The following is an 18664-nucleotide window of genomic DNA, read 5'->3' on the forward strand; positions in this document are numbered from 1 at the left end:
ACAACTTCCATCATCATGCATTTCTTCCTTCCCACCACACCATTCTGCTTAGGAGTATGTGGTGTAGTAGTCTCCCTCTTAATGCCAACCTTAGGTATGCCCGAGTAAACCAATTGTAATATATCGGAGGTCTTGCTTTGGCTTGAGGGGAATGGTCCCCTTTTGAGCTTTCCTTTGGCACATCCCGGACATACACCTTCTTTCTCTACTTGGAATTCGGGCATCCGTGTTACCATCTATCTTACATCGGGTAGAGATTTGTAATGAAGGTGGGCAAACCTCTGATGCCAAAGTTCGGACTAAAGAGTTGTGTCACAAGACATGAAACCTAGCGGACTTCCATCGACCTAATATAATGAATCAACCCTAAACCCAAGAGTAAAGGCATCTTTAACATTATTTTTCCATATACATACCTTGCCATTGCTGAAGGTTACCTTGTAGCCTCTGTCTTCCATTGCCAAGATGGACACTAGGTTCCTTTTGAGGTCAGGTGCATTTAATACATCCTAGAATTTCTAGCCTTCTTGAATGCTTGTCCTCTTCCTTGATTCCCAGCTCTCCTCTTACCTTTGTTGTTGAAATTGTCATTCCTTTGATTGCCATTAGAGGGATTTCAAGTTGTACCACTGCATACTGTACCATGCTTCTCTAATCATGATTATCATCATGTTGCCCATGTCCATGATTTTATCCATCATAATGCTGCTCAAACTAGTGTGCCTCATCATCATGTTATCCTATATGTCCATGATCTCATGTTGCCCATTATTTCCATGATCTCATTCATCATGATGCTCATGATCTCATACATAGTGACTTGCTTTATCGCAAATGTAACATCGTCATTTTCTTCTAGCCTTAGGTCTATCCTTTCCTTTTGATTTAGTCCCGGAATTATTTCTTTTCTTTGCATGAGAAGAAAAGGCAGCAGGAGGACCTTTTGGCATGGACATTTCTTGCACTTCTTCCCTTGTTTCTTCTTGAATGCATCTAGCCATTAATTCCTCGAAACCAGGAATTACATTATAGTTCAAAAGAGTAGTCCTGAACACATACCATTCAAATGGTAATCCTCCGAGAGTTGTGAGTTCCATTTCTCTGTCAGTAATGGTTTCCCCAATAGATAGGAGATCGTTCTTGATCTCGGTGATTCTTAAGAAGAATGCTTGCATATTTTCATCTTTACCCTTCTTGATTTCCCTCAACTTATTTCTAAGAAACAAAACTTGATTTGCATCATTAACTTTAAATAAACTCACCAGTCTGTCGTAGATTTCCTTGGAGGTGTCTAGATTAGAGATGTAGGCCACCAAGCGCTTGTCGATAGAGTCCCGGATGATCTTCTTTGTTTTGACTTCTCCATTTTTCCATTTGTTCCAGGCAGCAGCAGATGCATTTGATGAAGGCTCAACAATATTGCCTCTTGCATGGTCCAGCACTCCTTGATCTTCAAGGGTTAGATCGATAGAAATCTTCCATCCGTGATAGTCAGCTTTCTCACGGAGCTTGTCTTCGGCAGGAAAGAGTGTTGAGGACCCCATAGTTCTTTTAGGATAGCCTTGCCAATCTTCTCTTCAATGATTTCTCTTGCTCTTGCTTGGGCTTTGTCTTCACCTCAGATCCGATACCATGTTAAGTTATGGTATGTTCTATGCTTATAACAGTTTACCTCTTTTTCTTATTATATTCCACCGATTAGCAATCACATGTACATAAAGTAAAGTGCAGATAGAACATTAAACGATCGACAGAAAACAAGCCAAGACAAGAGACACAAGATGTGGCGGCTAGCCAGGGACAAACCCCATAATGTGTGGGGAAACCCTTTGATCAAATATTCTTTTATCTTCAATAATTCAGTAGAGAGAAATAGTACAATAAATCTGATTCATATCAGCAGTAGCAAACCCTAGATCAGTAGCATCAGCATTAGCAGCTTCATTATCAAACTAGGGCAGACCATATCTCACAAACCGACAATCGGATTGACTTCATTCCACCACCAAAAGTTTCGGCTTCTAGAGGAGGTTCAGATGAACCTACAGCGCAGTTTAGATGAGGAGATCTTCTAGGCCACGCAAGTCAATCTTTGCTTCTGCAGTTGCAGCTTCAGTTTCAGCAGTTTCCGGCTTCAAACTAGGGCAGTCGATATCTTGCAAACTGTTCGTCGGATTGACTTCATTCCACCACCAAAAGTTGCGGCTTTCAGAGAAGGTTCAGATGAAACTATAGTGCAGTTCAGATGAGGAGATCTTCTAGGCCACTCAAGTCAATCTTTGCTTCTGCAGTTGCAGCTTTAGTTTCAGCAGTTTCCGGCTTCAAACTAGGGCAGTCGATATCTTGCAAACCGTTCGTCGGATTGACTTCATTCCACCACCAAAAGTTGCAGCTTTCAGAGGAGGTTCAGATGAACCTACAGCGCAGTTCCAAAGAGGAGATATTCTAAGCCACACAAGTCAATCTTTACTTCTGCAGTTGCATCTTCAAATTCAACAGCTTCCGGCTTCACATGTATGAGAGAGAGAGACCCATTTTAGCGCAGTAGAGAAGAGACTCATATCTGCGCAATAGAGAGAGAGAGATGTGATGAGATGAGTGAGTCTAAATGAGGAAAATTCCTCTTATATTTATACAAAATGATGGTGGGTGAATAGATGCGACTATTGGGCTTCTGAGCCTACATGAGTTGTAGGTCGGCTTGATAATAATTCCATAATCAAAATAAATTCATATCTCCATGAATACTTATCGGAATTGGATGATCTTTATATCAATCCTACACCTCTCGACGAGAGGAATATAATAAAAATATTATTAGCCATGAATAAGATGACCAACATGAAGTTTTTCCCTGGTTGCCAATTTTAACACCATCCCCTTTGGAAATTATTCATTTATTAGCAAGTCAACCTTGCATGTTATGCTCTTAAAAGGGAAGTTCTAAGACCACCCATTAGACCACTTTGTTCCCAAAACTTGTTGTTAGGCTATGTCAATCACAATATACTATAATCCTCATGCCTTTTTTGAGGAACCCTCATTGCCTCAATTCTGTAAGGCCCCCGTCTATCAATTTCAACATATTTATCTTAGGAGAGTGGTCTATAGGGCGATGTACCTTGAATCCAATTTATTGATTACGAAGTGCCTTGGTTCAAGAAAAGGGACACATAATTACCCTTTGACTCGGTTTTTACTCACATGCTCGACTCTAGCTAATTATCACACGATCGATAATTGTACACTTGATGGTCCATTGTTTCACCATATTGTACCAACATTCCTTGGGCATGTGTGATATGTTCCCATAAATCAGGAAGGGGTTTCCCTTTAGGTAGTTTGCATGCCTGACCATTAACAATTCATGACCTAGCCTTAGATAAGTTCAATAGATCTGATTGGTTTGTTTTTAGCCATTCACAAATCCCATCGCGTGAGCCATAATTTAGTTGGTTCATTCATATCATAAGATTCCTTTCTTATTCAGTAGGGCTTCTCGATTTGTGATCTCCCCCTCTCACTAGTTTGGGGGAATTTGTTCCTATCAACTCATCTTAGCATCATTCAATGCATCCGACCATATTTTTTTCTAGGCACATGTATATGGGACTCTCTATTTCATTGTATAATTTTTTGGCCCATTGATTCCAACAAGTATGTACTTATTGTAGTGGCTACAACCACCCTCCAAAATTTTGCCTATGCCTCATTTCAGAGCCTCCCTCCTAAAATCACAGCAGCTCATCTTATGATGACCTGGGTAATTTTGATTTAATTGAGTTTTATCTTTTGCTATTGGCTTATGTTTTCTAGCTTGATTTTCTGTCTAACCCGCAAGCTGATCTCTTGGCTTGATTTCAACCAAGTTCTAGGTTTTCCTTAGTGAGATGCACAATCCTCGAGGGCAAGCAGCCTTCAGTCCTGGAATTGCACAGTCCAAGCCTGGAGTGAGCCTTCAGCTCCAAAACTACGCATTCAGATGGGAAACTACGTAGAGCATGAGAGGTAGCTTGGGCCACTCAACCCAAGAATTGCACAGAAGCTTTCCCTCAGTAGCTTCTCGATGCATGAGCCAGTGAGTTGTCCAGTTTCCTCGGGAACTATGCAATATCTTCTTGCATGCATGGTATCTTTTTCCCGAAAAAGAAAAATAGCAAAAAGTGAAAAAACATACCTAAAAAATAGGGATATATTTTTAGCAATCGAAGTTTCACTTGAGTTATTTTGGAAGCTGCTGCAAAGTGTCACTTTTTTCTAGATTTTTGGCCTTTGTGACATAAACCCTAAATCGACCAAAAGTATTTAATGGATGCTTCCAGAGCTCATTTTCACATTCAGTCTTGGAGCTATAGAATTCCGGAGGAGATCTAGGAACCTTTAACACAATCATCACAACTTTTCCGGGTAAGTCTTGCTTTTCTAGTCTTTTGTTGCTTTTTTTGTCTCTTTTGTTTGCTTGGCTTGTGAGAGTTTGGTTTTACCCATTTTATTGAATGACCACTAGCATTTTGATTTTTTTAGCTTGGAGAAGTGATGTTTTAATTTTGGCATTACCTTTCCCAAGTGTCACATGCATAACCCAGTTTTTTCACTGATGATCATCATTGCGACGACTCTCTCCACATGCTTCATTGTTATTTTGTTTGATTGATTCCTGCACTCATTTTTTTTGCATGCATCATCATTCACTCAAATATGCACTCACTTTCACTTCTACTTTCAGATCTGCTCATCTTCATGTTGTCATTGGGTAGATCTGGGCTTCCTTGGCCCGTATCTAGCTCTTCCTAGGCATGCACCATGCATTTCTAGATCTCAAGGCTCTACCATGGCTCCAGGTATTGTGCACAGGCTTCCAAGGCTTGGCTCCAACTATGCACTACACATTTCTAGGAGCCAATCCTGAGCCTTGGTCACTAGGATTGCACAATATGTAGTCCTAGCTGGCATAAGCCTAACTAAACTATGCATTGTGCAGTTCCAATTAGCAACACCTCCCCACTAGCAGTTGGGACTGCGTAATGCACAAAACCAGTTGGCATTCAGTCACCTCTGAGAGCCAATATTGTGCAATTATTCCAAGCAGTTACCCAACTTAGTGTTTGGTCTATTCTTGAAGTTCTTTTGGTTTCACGCTAATATTTTCATGCCATGAGTGTCCTCTCTGTCTCCTGGTACAACAATTGTTGAGAAACTCTCCAACGGTTACAGGAAACATGTCTTCCAAGAGAGTTGCATCAAAGGATATTGTTGAAAGTAGCACTAGGGATGTAGTTGAGAATGTGTTAGTGAGTTTACCAGTTTATACAGAAACTCATTTGTTCATTGAGAAGGGCATGGTGTTAGCATTGTAGGAAGTCACGGATATCTTTGCAGGAGACTTCAAGGAAGATCTAGAAAATGGGAAGGTGAATGTCATTATCCACCGGTCATGCTTACATAAGGTTTCATGGAGTTACCACGCATTCCCATGTGTGAACATCATCTACTGGATTGTCTCGTACACAAATCTCGAGACTATGACATTGAGGAATGCTAGTGGAACATAACTTTATACCTTTAGGATGGAGAATTATCATAAGATGTATCACTTACCTTAGCCACTAAACTGCATTTAATAACTTTTCTATGACACCCATAGCTTTGTGAACACCAGGGATATTATAAATCACTGGGTGAAGGAGCCTTCAAAGTTTATATCCACACCAAATCATGTTTACAAGATGAAGTCACTCAGAAAGGCCTACCTGTTCTTGATCATCTTTGCATGCAGATTGTATGGTCAAGAGAGCACTAAGACCTTTTCGTAGAATTCGGTGGTTGTGTTGGACCAGTTGGTGAATGATGGAAAACCATTTAACTAGTCAGATATGTTGGCTCATCAGTTGAAATTCCATGTGAATAATGCCCAAAATCCACCCAAAGATGAGCAAGTGAGATTCTACATGTTCGCATATTTAGATGATGCAATCTGTGCCCAACATCATTTTCCTGTCATGGGTTGGATATGGACACCACATGAGCATGCTGTCAATATTTATTTCAAGTTTATTTCTGAGTGTAGCTATCAAGGAGTTATGGCAAGGCTAGCTGACCATTTCATCACCTTGGTGTACAGGTTGATATTTGAGCAAGATCCACCTAGCATGTCCCAAGAATCGATGGAGGCATTACTTAAAATTTCAGATTGTTGTGCCTCATCTGGTGGCACTTTCATCAGGATGTTTGGTGGAGAGAAGCCTCTACATGTTCTAACAAGGTTTTCCATATACAATTTGGTCATGCAAGAGGTCACATATCACATATCCATAGGGTTATCAACATGGTTGCATAGGAGGAAGAAGGTGCCATGGCCTGCTCTTCCTTTGTGGATTGGATTGTATGAGATTAAGAGCTTGAAAGATGTGGATGTCGAAACCAAGGAGATAGTGAAGTATGAGTTCATAAACAGATATTACAATCCATATGATCCCCATGAGATTTGCAAGAACCATTATGCGGGGGTGTATTATCCATGGATCCATGGGGCATGCCATTGGGCAGAGGAGGACCCTTGGAGATATTGTTACAACTACTCCAAGCTCATTGAACCAGTCATCATAGCCACATAATAGAAAGTTTCTATGTAGGTAGCAACACCATAGGTAGCAACAACAACATCAACAATAAGTAGTAAATCGATGCAAGACAAGGGTAAGAGGAAGATTGTCTAGCACCCAGACTTTGAGCAATGCTACAAGCGCAGAGAAGATCCTCTCATTAAGAAAGCATCTTTGGCAACGAAGGAAAATAGGCAACACCACATAAAGAGAGCAGAGAGAAGGAAGAGAGAGAAGAACAGGTTGGAGAAAGCAGAATGGAAGTTGTAAGAAACAAACAATAAGTTGAAAGAAGAACAAAATCTAAGAAGGAGAGAGAGGGAAGCGAATCAAAAACAAGAACAGGAGGAAGGGAAAGGTGCGATCATAGAGAAAACTATGCCCATATAGGTTGAGGAGTCAGAATAGCCAACAAATGAAGAAGAGGGTGAGCAGATGCAGGATTGGGATCTTTCTCAGTAGATTGAGAAAATAGTTGAATCAACAAACATGGAGTTGGGATAGGAGCCACAGGGCCAAGACATAGACCTCATGTCGAGAGAATCCAAGGTCGCCCCTCAGTCTCCACTACGTCTAGTATCAGAACCAGTCTTGAGAGATCAAGGAGAGGTTATTCTCCTTGATGATGATCTGGTGATGGTTGCATACAATCTATCATTTGATGAGTTGCAACAGAAGATTGTACATGTGTGAGAAAAAATTTCCAAGATGATCATGCATCACGTACATTTATGAAGGAAAGGGTGATAGTGTCAAATGTCAGAAAGCATCTAGTTGCCTGACCGATGCCACTATGGCTTATGCACGACCCACGAGATCAAATGTCAAGTTCCTGTTAGCAGAGAATGAACAGATGGCAAAGAACTTGCAAGCTACCAGGCAGAAGGCAAAACAATCTGCAGGATCCGCAGTGGAAGAAATGAGGAAGGCGATACTTGCTGAAGCATCATCTCTTGAGGCCACCATACGTAAACTCTGTGACAAATTTTTCACCGTGGATAAGGGGGTTTTCCATCTATTTTATTTCTAGTGGCAGAGTAGAAAGATTGTCCAAACTCTCATAGACATACACACTTCTATCGCCCATGTGCAAGAATGGACAATGAGACATAAAGGAGCCTTGCTTGACTTTCCCAAGATGATGAAGCCGCAGATAGAGCTAGACAAAGCAAATATCTGGATGTAGATCCAGAACTATGAGAAACTCACCCTATTCATCAGTAACATACAACCTTCATATGCACGATTTTTCAAGAGTTTGAATGTCATGGCGAGGACGCACAGGATCCCGTCAATCGATTCCCTCACTGTAGCCAAAAAGAAGAACCAAGTCTGACTAGATATCGATAGGTACATGGAGTAGCTAAGGCGAGATGCCGCCAACTATCACTTGGAGATGAGCCCAAAAAACATGCAGAAGTACATTGATGGTCTTGTCGTAGTCAAGACCATGTTGCACATGCTTTAGGATGTTTTGGACAAAGGTTCCATGACCATATGCCCATAAGCTATGGAGGCCCACTACAACAAAACCAGCGATTAGCATCCCTTTTTACTTCTTTTTTTTCATCTAGAGCCCATTTTTGGTGCTATTTGCATCCATTTATCAAATATGGTGCAAAACTTGACACAAAATTTGCATCAAGTTTTGCACCAAATCTTACACCAAGTTTAGCACCAGGTATTGCAATAGGTTTTGCACCACGTTTTGCACCAAATTTTATGCCAAGTTTTGTGTCATCCTTTACACCAGGTTTTGTTCCAGGTTTTGCATCAAGTTTGGCACCTAATTTTGTTTGACATACTTTTGCATCCTCATTTGCATCCACTTTTTGCACCTACACTTGCATCAACTTTTGCATCGACTTTCACATCCTTTTTTGCATCCTTTTTTAAATCATTTTTTGCATCCATTTTTTTATCCATTTGTGCATCCCTTTTGCGCCAAGTTTTACATCGTGTTTTGTGTCTAGTTTTGCATAAAATTTTGCATCTACTTTTGTTGCATCCACTTTTCCCTCTTGTTTGGCATCCATATTTACATCCTCTTTTGCATCTATTATTGTACCCACTATTGCATCTAATATTTTTGTGCCACAATTAGCGCCTAGTTTGGCACCTCCTTTTGCACCCACTTTTGATTATAATTTTGCATCCACGTTTGCATCCTCATTTGCGTCTAGGTTTTCATCAACTACTACATCTATTTTTGCATCCCTTTTTGTATCCAATTTTGGACCAGGATTTGCATCGGGTTTTGTGTCTCGTTTTGCATCTACTTTTGCATCGACTTCTATTGCATCCACTTTTCCACACAATTTTGCATCCACTGTTGCACCCATTTTAAATTTCACTTTTTGCATCCCTTTTTACATCTTCATTTGCATCATACTTTGATTCTTTTTTTGCATCTATCATTACATCCACTTTTGTTATGCCACAATTTGCACCATGTTTTGCACTCACTGTTGTATCCACGTTTGCTTCCAATTTTGCATCCATGTTCACATCCTCTTTTGCATCAAATATTGCATCTATTTTTGCATCCACTTTTATGTTAGGTTTATGCATTGGGTTTTGCATCTCGTTTTGTATCTACTTTTGCATCTACTTACATTATATCCATTTTTTGCATCCAATTTTGTTTTGCCTGTTGCATCAATGTTTGCTTCCACTTTTACATCCATTTTTGCATCTTATTTTGCATATTTTTTGTCTATTGTTACATCCACTTTTGTTGCACCATATCTTGCGCCTACCATTGCAACCACATTTGCTTCCACGTTTGCATTCCCTATTGCATCCACTTTTGTTTCATCCATTTTTGCATATAATTTTGTTTCCGTTGTTGCATCCACATTTGTTTCACCACAATTTGTGCCAAGTTTTACACCTACCATTGGACCCATGTTTTCTTCCACTTTTGCCTTCATGTTTTCATCCAAGTTTGCATTGACAACTGCATCTACTTTTGCATCCACTTTTGTGTCAGGTTTTTCATGTTGTTGTGCATCTACTTATGTTGTATCCACTTTTCATCCAATTTTATTTCTATTGTTGCCCCCATTTCTATGTTCGCTTTTGCATCCCTTTTCCAACACTCATCATATTTTCTGCATTGATGATATTCCTTATGGCATTGACAATTATGAAAAATTGATGACAATGTCAATAATATTGACAATGATGAAAATGAAGATGATGGCGATGACATGAATTGTGATTATGATGATAAAGACGATAGTGGTTACAATGACAATGATGATGATGGCAATGATTATGATGATGACGATGCTAATGACGTTGGCGAATCTTCCCAATTTTAGATGTTGTCATTTTCATAATCATAAGCATTATCTTTGGTGTCATGATCATCATTTTCATCTAGGTCATCATCAAAAACAATAATGACATGAATGATGATGATGCATGATTACAACAATGTCGATAGAAATTACATTAATGATGATGATGGGGATGATAAAAAGGACAATGACGATGATAATGGTGGTGATGATGATCATCATCGATCATTTGTCAAAAATAGAGTTGTTATTTCTCTTACGTATATCAATGTGTCCTAAACAACCCTTTTCTAGCACTGATCACATTTTTTGGGTTGATGATATTTCTTCCAACATCTACAATTATGAACAATTGCAAACAATGTCCATAATGATGATGATGATTGCATGAATGGTGATTATGATGATAATGTAATGATGGCAATAACAATGACAAGGATGATGGTGATGATGATGACAATGATTATGATAATGAGAATGATCTTACAATCTTATGGATTCGTGAACAATTACTAGTTTCAATACCATCTTCTGGATACGTATTACTATCATACTTTTTAAATTTTCTGTCTCTCTTGAGGTATCTTACTATAATGGTGTTGTCAACACTAGAAAGATATCTTGTTGTAATGGTGGTTCTAATGTTAGCACTAGCAAAGTTTAGAAGGGAGGATGCTACTACAAGAGGAATTCCTTCTAAGTGACTATGGCATTCAAAATGAGGCTTTATGGGCTGCTTGTTAACACATGTTCTCATGCTCATATAAAATTAATGTGAAAAGTTGCTTTAATTGGTTCCCATGCATAATTGATATTGATAATGGGGTGGTATAAAATTGTAATGGGCATATCCGTTAGTTAGTTATGATGGGTCAACAACATTGAAACCATCCAAGTGACATTTCACCTTGGAACAATCGTCGCTCGTGCGAAAACACGAAGTTTATGTAAATGAAAGTTGTGATTGTAGTGGAATTAAAACCATCGAGAAATATCAAAGAAGACGCTACCTACCAGTTTTGAAAGACAACCAAGGCATTGAACAACTATTTGCGTTAGGATGTAGTGAGGGAATCGAAGGAAATTTGGAAGCCCTAAGTTGCCATTACTATTGCCAATCACACATTCAATAGTAACCATAAAAGGTAGCCACATATAAACAGAACCTCGAGGTGTTGACAGTCAGAATCTATTGTAATAACTTTGACGTATATATAGTTTTGTGTTTAGATGAGAATGAAGTGGGCTTCATCCAGGGTTAGGCTCAATCCTCGTCCATTCCATGCAGTGGTGTTTAATTCGCTAAGCAAGAGAATATTACATGAGTGTTCAGAGTTAAATCAACAGAAATCAAGGACGTGTGATTATCAAATTATTGCTCCTCCCTTATGATTGAGCGCTTGATGCGATGGTCATTATCCTTGGGTGATACTTTTATTCCCCATTTTCTATTGAAAAAGTAGCGTTTTTCTGTTCGATTATGATAGGATTGGATGAACGCCGGTTTGGGTGGATGTAGACCCATGTTTTTTTGTGGTGATATTAAAATGTCTTGAGGATAAGAAAAAAATCCTTGACCAAGGTCCATGGTTTTGGGGATGAGTTGGTCTTCTAGTGAAGCCATGGTTTCCCAACTTCAATCCTCTCACTATGTTGCCGATGACTACTCTAGTATGGGTAAGATTCCCAGTTTTCCCATTCACTTTACCCATCTAGATCTCTTAGAAAAAGTGGGCAATTTTATTGGAAGATTCGTCAAAGTAGACAGGGAAAGACTTTTGAAAGGCATTTTCACCTATGTTTGCATATGTGTTTAGGTAGATCCCAATGAAGTTTTGCGAGATAAAATTGAGCTCAAGTGGATGGGAATTGTGTATTCCCAACCCCTGGACTATGAAAATACAACTTTTCGATATAGGAATTACCAACAAGATAGACACCTTCAAACTGTCTGTCCCTTTCCAATAGGGGCTTCCTCCTTACAGTCATCTAAGAACTCTAGCTGCAGTTGGAGGGATCTTAAGGAAAGAGAGGGATCCAAAATGTAACACCCTCCCTTGTGTGTCAAACTTTGCAAACCTAAGCTGAGAAAAGTTAGGTATGATGTGTAATATAAAAAGTAAATACATTATTAATAAATTAATCACTTGGAAAAGCGAGACACCAAGAGATGAGATTCTTGCCAAATCACATTGGTGAATGGGAAAGGATAATCCTTTCATGGTAAAGCTTCTCGATTTAATTCTAGATAAGTTGGATGGATTGGAGATAAATATCCATTGAGAAAAACATAAAAGTTGTGCGGGAGAGAAAGGCAATCTTCTATGAGGAAAATCCTCATGGGAGAGAAAGGTGAGATTTTATGAGATAAGCCTACGCAAATGGATAAAAAGATCCATAAAAGCGAGACACCGCTAATGGAAACCATATCCTTCCATATGCTAAGGTCAATGGTGAAGTGGGTCTAATCTCTTGCTATGGAACTTCATGCATGGACAAGGAATCAATATCTACCTACTATGCCAAGGGGAATATTAGAAGGGTACTAAATAGGACTAAAGACTATTGGCTATTGGAATGGCTAAGTTATACTAGATCTAGATCTTTATCTCGGTAGAGAAGAGAGTAAAGAAGTGAAACGTAGAGATGCGAGTATCATATGTCTAGACGAGTATAATATGTATAGAGCTCGAAGAGAATGAAATTCTCTGAGAGCTAGCCATGGCTCAAAGAGCCTCTTTTTAGTTGTTGAATTTAATGTCGATTGCTTTCTCCTTTCCCTTATTTCCTCTCTCTTATTCTTTTTTCTTTTCTCCTTTCTCTTATTCCCCTGTCCTTTCCCCCCTCTCCCTACCCGTACCCCACCCTCGCCCGGACGGCCCTCAAGCGTGCCTTCCCCTATCCTCGCCCTATGATCGCTTACCGCTTATCTTTTTTCTTGAACTCGTACCTTTGATGGCTCCTCCGGAGAGCGTTCCGTTCTCCTGCGGTGCCGCCCCTTACCTCTTTCAGAGTAAGATAGACTTCTTTCTTCAAACAAGTAACAGTTGTTCGAAAAAAAAGAACAACCAACAACACCCAAAGTACTCATACCAACTTTCTCTCCTACCGAACCGAAGCAAAGCGTAGGTAACCGACTTTCTTTCTCTCGATACGGCAACCGAAGCGAAGCGTAGGTAACCGACTTTCTTTCTCTCCTACCGAAGGTAACTACCAAAGGTAGGCATTCATCTACCGAAGGGAGGACGACAGGTAACTGACTTTCTTTCTCTCGATACGACAACACAACTACCAAAGGTAGGCATTCTTTCCGACATCTTTCCAACTCTTGCTCTTACCTCTCTTTCCAAAGGAAGGAAGGGGGGTGTGGGGGGAAGGAAGGATCAGCTTCCTTCCCACCGCCAATGAAGGAAGGGGGTTGTAAGGAAAATATTATTAGTGCCAAATGAAAATTTATGTTAGGGATGATTTCACATAGTTAGTTTTGTAATTATTATAAACATCACATACATAACAACCACAAATAAAAAAAGTATGTAATATATAAGAACAAAACTAATGAAGTTGTTAGTACTAAAATGAGGCATATACTATCACATGTAATCTTAGATATACTTAGTGTGAAACACCATGACATCAATGTCTGAGCAATTTGTAAATGTGCAACAAGGGCTCAATAGGGGGCTAATATTTATTTGATAGTCACGTTCTTGGCTTTGTTGCTTCATTTGAAGGAAGGAGGACACTATTGAATTATTTCAATTACATGGTTCACACCTTCCAAGTATTAGTTAACTTGCCTAAAAAGGTTCCTAACACAAGTGATCAATGCAAATATCACCCATAGGCTACTTTTGTTCACAAAAATTAACTCTCCCACTTTATTTTTGTAAAGACCCACTAATTCAAGTGTAGCCATGGTAGTTGATGCACAACCTCACGTGCACCAAAAAACATCCCATAACCAACCTCCTCGAACCAAGCTTACCCTTCCACTCCTAACACCAAAATGTGCAACACTTATCATAGGGTCCAAGGGGTATTGTCCTTGGTGGCCTCTCATCACTATTGATAACTAGGGTTGAAATGTCACGCCCCATGCTTGTGAAACATCTACATCATTTGGCACATTGAATTCCATCCATGCGCACCAAGTTCTAATATGCATGCATGCTTATCCTATATCTGCTTATATTTAGGAATGCCAACCATGACATAACCATTACAATATCTTTCTTCTTATTCTTCTTCTTCTTATTACTATAGAAAAAAAGGACCCTTTTGTTATTCACGAGGAAGAAAAAAAGCACAAACATTGAAAAAAAGATTGTAACTTCTGTCATTACAATGGGTTGCCAGAAGACAAGGCATCACGACCCAGAAGAAGAGAAAAAGAAGTTGTTGTAAAACCAGGGTTTTACAATTTTTTTTCTTCTGCAAATTATAAGACTGACTAGAAATGACAATAGCATGCAACCAAAAATTGTAGAAAGTGTATTATACAACCATGAACAGGGCCCTACTATGAGAAAAACGAAGGCAGTGACTAGAAATGACATTAGCCTGTAACAAAAAATTCCCGAAGGTGTATTATACAACCATGAAGAGGCCCCTGTCAAGAGAAAAAGAAAGACATTGTATTTGAGGCTAATTGAAAGCTGAATGTAGACTCACTTGAAATTTATAGTAAGCTAGTTGATAATTAATTGAAAATTTGACTTAAAGTTGATCCATATTAGTATATGGGCATCGAATGAGAACTTTGGACTGGGTTGCCAGCTAATTCATCATAATATATGTAACCTATCTCCAGACAAATAATTCTTTTTTAGAGAGAATCTACAGTTGTATTTAGCTCCCTATGGATGTGATGGAAATTGATTTCCTAGAAGTGGTTCTTTAACTCCACAATTTTGCTTTTCCAGGAGGATAAACTTATAACTTCCAACTATGCTTTACTGTCATTTTTTTTTGGCTCCATTACAATATTTGTATGTCAACAACATGGCACACTACAACCAAGAAGATGAACAATTACATCATTAAGAGTTACAAAACCATCTTGCCATCGAATAACCAACATTAATTAAACAACCATTTAACAACATAATAGCAATTACACTATATATATATATATATATATATATATATATATATATATATATATATATATATATATATATATATATATATATATATATCTATATATATATATATATATATATATATATAGATATATATAGATCACATTACACGTATAAATACCGCATTTCAATAGAAGTTAGATGAATTGCGCTAGTCCCAAAGTTTTGCTTTGACTTGAAATTAAACTCTTCTTCACTTTGTGATTTTTGTGTTATCCACTAGCATAGACCCATCTTAAATATAGATATAATATGAGCGGAGAGGGATCCAATTTCTTCATTGGCAATTATTTTTTATGAGCAAACATTATTTAAATGTTTTGTATTTTTTTTTTTTTAAATTTATTTTGGCCGACACTAGCAAAATTTCAACTTTGATGATGGACAAACATCGCTGTAACCATACTAGGCTGTAGAGTGAGCTTGGCATATTCATATTATTTTCATCCTCAACATTGAGGATTGTGTAAAGCTCAGTGGAAGATGCCCCTTGGAATGATGGACAAACATGGCCGTAACCATACTAGGCTGTAGAGTGAGCTTGGCATATTCATATTATTTTCATCCTCAACATCGAGGATTGTGTAAAGCTCAGTGGAAGATGCCCCTTAGAATAGTTTTGATGCCCCCAAAATGACTTCCATTCTCAACCCCTCCCCATGACATTTGAACTTAAGACCTCGTAACAACTAAACCCCATACAAACCAACTACCCTACAACTTATCATGGATCAACCACAACAATACTTATTATAATAATTTAAAACAAATATTTCTAATTACTTTTCCATATTTATCTCATTTACAAACCCCTCAACCCCATCCCATTATTATTACAATAAACACAATAATATATCACCGAGGAAAGAGTTCAAAATTGCGAAAACAAAAAACGCACAACAACCTCTGGTCCCAACATGACAACATGAATGAAGTAGGCCTCTCATGTTGGAGATGATTTAGGGGTTATTCCATGGCCTTCTCTCCCTTTGAAACCCCCCAACCATCCCTGTAATAATTTATTATATTATCTTTAATGATGCTACTTTTACTCTCAATCTTTAACAGCTACCGGCCTTCCCTCTTCAAAACCCTTATATAGAGTGTTTTCTCTCCATCGACCTCAAAAACCCTTATATAGAGAGTTTTCTCTCCGTCGACCTCTTTGCCCTTTGCCTTCGAAGCATTTTTGCACAGTTAAATCCTTTGTCCAAAATCCTCGGGGTTTCGCATTCGTGTCTGATATTGGGCGAGTTTCTGGCATATTTTGGATCCATCGATTTCATTCGAGCCCTCCCTCTGTGCACTATCTGGTATTGGGATGGCTGGAACTCAGGAGGATCTTGTTCTTACACGGGCAGTAGATGATGATTCGAGAGAGAACGAGGATGATGCCAGAAAGGAAGAGGACACTGGAGCTCAGGTTGCACCCATTGTTAAGCTTGAGGAGGTTACTGTCACCACGGGCGAAGAAGAGGAGGATGTCCTTCTTGACATGTAAATTTCTTAATCCATGGCTATTTCATGATTTTGTTTTCTCAGTTGAAAGTTGTTTTCATGGCCTCTTCGGTGGCCCTTTTCCTGTGCACATAAATGGGACCTTGACTATAAGGAAGATGCATTTGGGCAGTTATTTACTTCTAATTTTTCTCCTTTTTAGTAAGATCTGTTTTTATCGGGTTCTCGATGTTTTCTTCGCCTGTTGATGATGATCGGATTTGTCATTTCAACGGGGTGCTGAAGAAAATCTATGGTAGATGCATTTAGCGGGCTATGGTTTGTTTTATCGGGTAATTAGGGTTTTGCTTTTCTGTGTATTTTGTGAGTTTCTTGTTGTTTTGATGTCCCATTGATATTTTGATCAGCATTTTTTGATCTCATTATGGTTTGTAATAATTGTTTTCCTATGTTGATAGGCTGTCGATGAAGATTTTTTCGGGGATGCATTTGATGGTTTATTTGTTATCATTGGGGGTTTTGTATTTTGACAAGTCTTTTTATATTTTGTTGAACTATAGGCCATCCTTTTTTCAATGTCTTTGAAGAATCTATGATGGTTTCTCTGTTATTCTGGTTTAGTGGGGGGTGTGATGGTCATTTGTTATTGTTAAGCATACGGGGTTTCGTATTTTTTGGTTTTTGGATTAGCCATTGAATACTGAATTGGGCCTATTTGATAATCTGTCTTTTGGTTATTGGCATTAGGGTGATTTTTCTTTTTATGTTGTGAGGTGGTATGATTCAGGCATATGTCTGTTTTGGTCTTCTGTCAACTGTTTTCGTTGACTTTCTATGATGTTTTGAATAGGCTGTTGATCATTTCTGTACTTTATGGGGATGTATGGGATGAGCATTCTTTTGTTACTAAATATTTTATGATTTGTATTCTTACATGTTTGATGTTATTATTGAGCTTTTTTGTGGGATCCTTTTCGGTAATGTTAAGGAATATCTCCTGTGTTTTTAATAGGTCGTTGGTAATTTATCTTTGAATGCATTTGATATGGTGGGATATTGCGGACGTTACTTCTAATGGATGCCATGGGCTCTTAAAATGATCCTAATGCAGTTTCATTGTTTATTAATATTCCCATTCTTTTTTATATGTTTGATCCTGCAGGAAGGCAAAGCTGTACAGGTTTGACAAGGATGGGAATCAATGGAAGGAGCGTGGTGTAGGAACAGTAAAGTTTCTTAAGCACAAGGATACTACAAAGGTTCGGCTGGTCATGAGGCAATCCAAGACATTGAAAATATGTGCAAACCATTTAAGTATGTAAATTTGTTTGTTTGTTTTTTTTTTGTGTAATTTCCCCCCTGAGATTGTAATAGCTTATCTTACGTCCAAGTTTTAAGAGGCTTTCTGTGCCGAGAATTTGTGTTGATCCTTATTATCTGGATTATATTGTTTTTTTTTTTTTTTTTTGCCTTGCAGTTCATTCCCCAATGTCACTTCAGGAGCACGCAGGTAGTGATAAAACTTGGGTCTGGCATGCAACTGATTTCTCAGATGGGGAACTGAAGGTAGAACTCTTATGCATTCGTCTTGGCTCTGTAGACAGTGAGCACTGTTCTTAGACTCTTCTAATCCTTGTTATGATCTTTTCTTTCTGTCTTGTATTTTTCTTTGATAAAATCAATGTTTTAGTACCTATATTCTTGGATCATTTCATTGAAGGGTTGATTTTGCATATGTTCTTAGGATGCTTTTGTGCAGATTATAGTGGGTTGGTAAGGGATCCCCCTCCCCAAACACCCTATCAGCATAGTTAAGACTTGAGTTTAGGGTGGCTTTAATTATCTCTGGTAATAGCAAATGATACGGAGGATTGTGCATAACCCACCCCCTTTTTGATTCCAATAAGCAGAGGTGGTCACTATGGTAATCCGATTTCAATTTGTAGTTAGAAAATGGGGTCACAACTTTCCATATTTTTTGTTTTGTTTTGTCTTTTTACATCAAACAATAGTATATTTATTAGAACCATAGTCAACTAAACAAACATGAAACAATTTATTTGACAGGTGGAAGAAGTGATAGGCTTAGAGCAATTGAATTGTAGGCCATGCTTCTTGACAAATTGATGAACAGATGTCTCCTTACTTGAGATTT

At 38.5% G+C, this 18664-nt stretch overlaps 1 pseudogene across 1 annotated transcript; it reads left to right on the top strand.

The window, feature by feature from the left end:
* The first annotated feature begins 16201 nt into the window (after positions 1–16201).
* LOC149238183 (ran-binding protein 1 homolog c pseudogene) lies at positions 16202–18129 on the top strand (annotated as a pseudogene). The gene is made up of 3 exons (XR_016245938.1): positions 16202–16548; positions 17672–17823; positions 17987–18129. The product of XR_016245938.1 is annotated as a ran-binding protein 1 homolog c pseudogene (transcript).
* The last annotated feature ends 535 nt before the right edge of the window (positions 18130–18664 follow it).

This window comes from Pinus tabuliformis, chromosome 8, assembly GCF_031772625.1.
Source record: "Pinus tabuliformis cultivar Carrire ecotype Pingquan chromosome 8, CPIR1, whole genome shotgun sequence".
NCBI lineage: Eukaryota > Viridiplantae > Streptophyta > Pinopsida > Pinales > Pinaceae > Pinus > Pinus tabuliformis.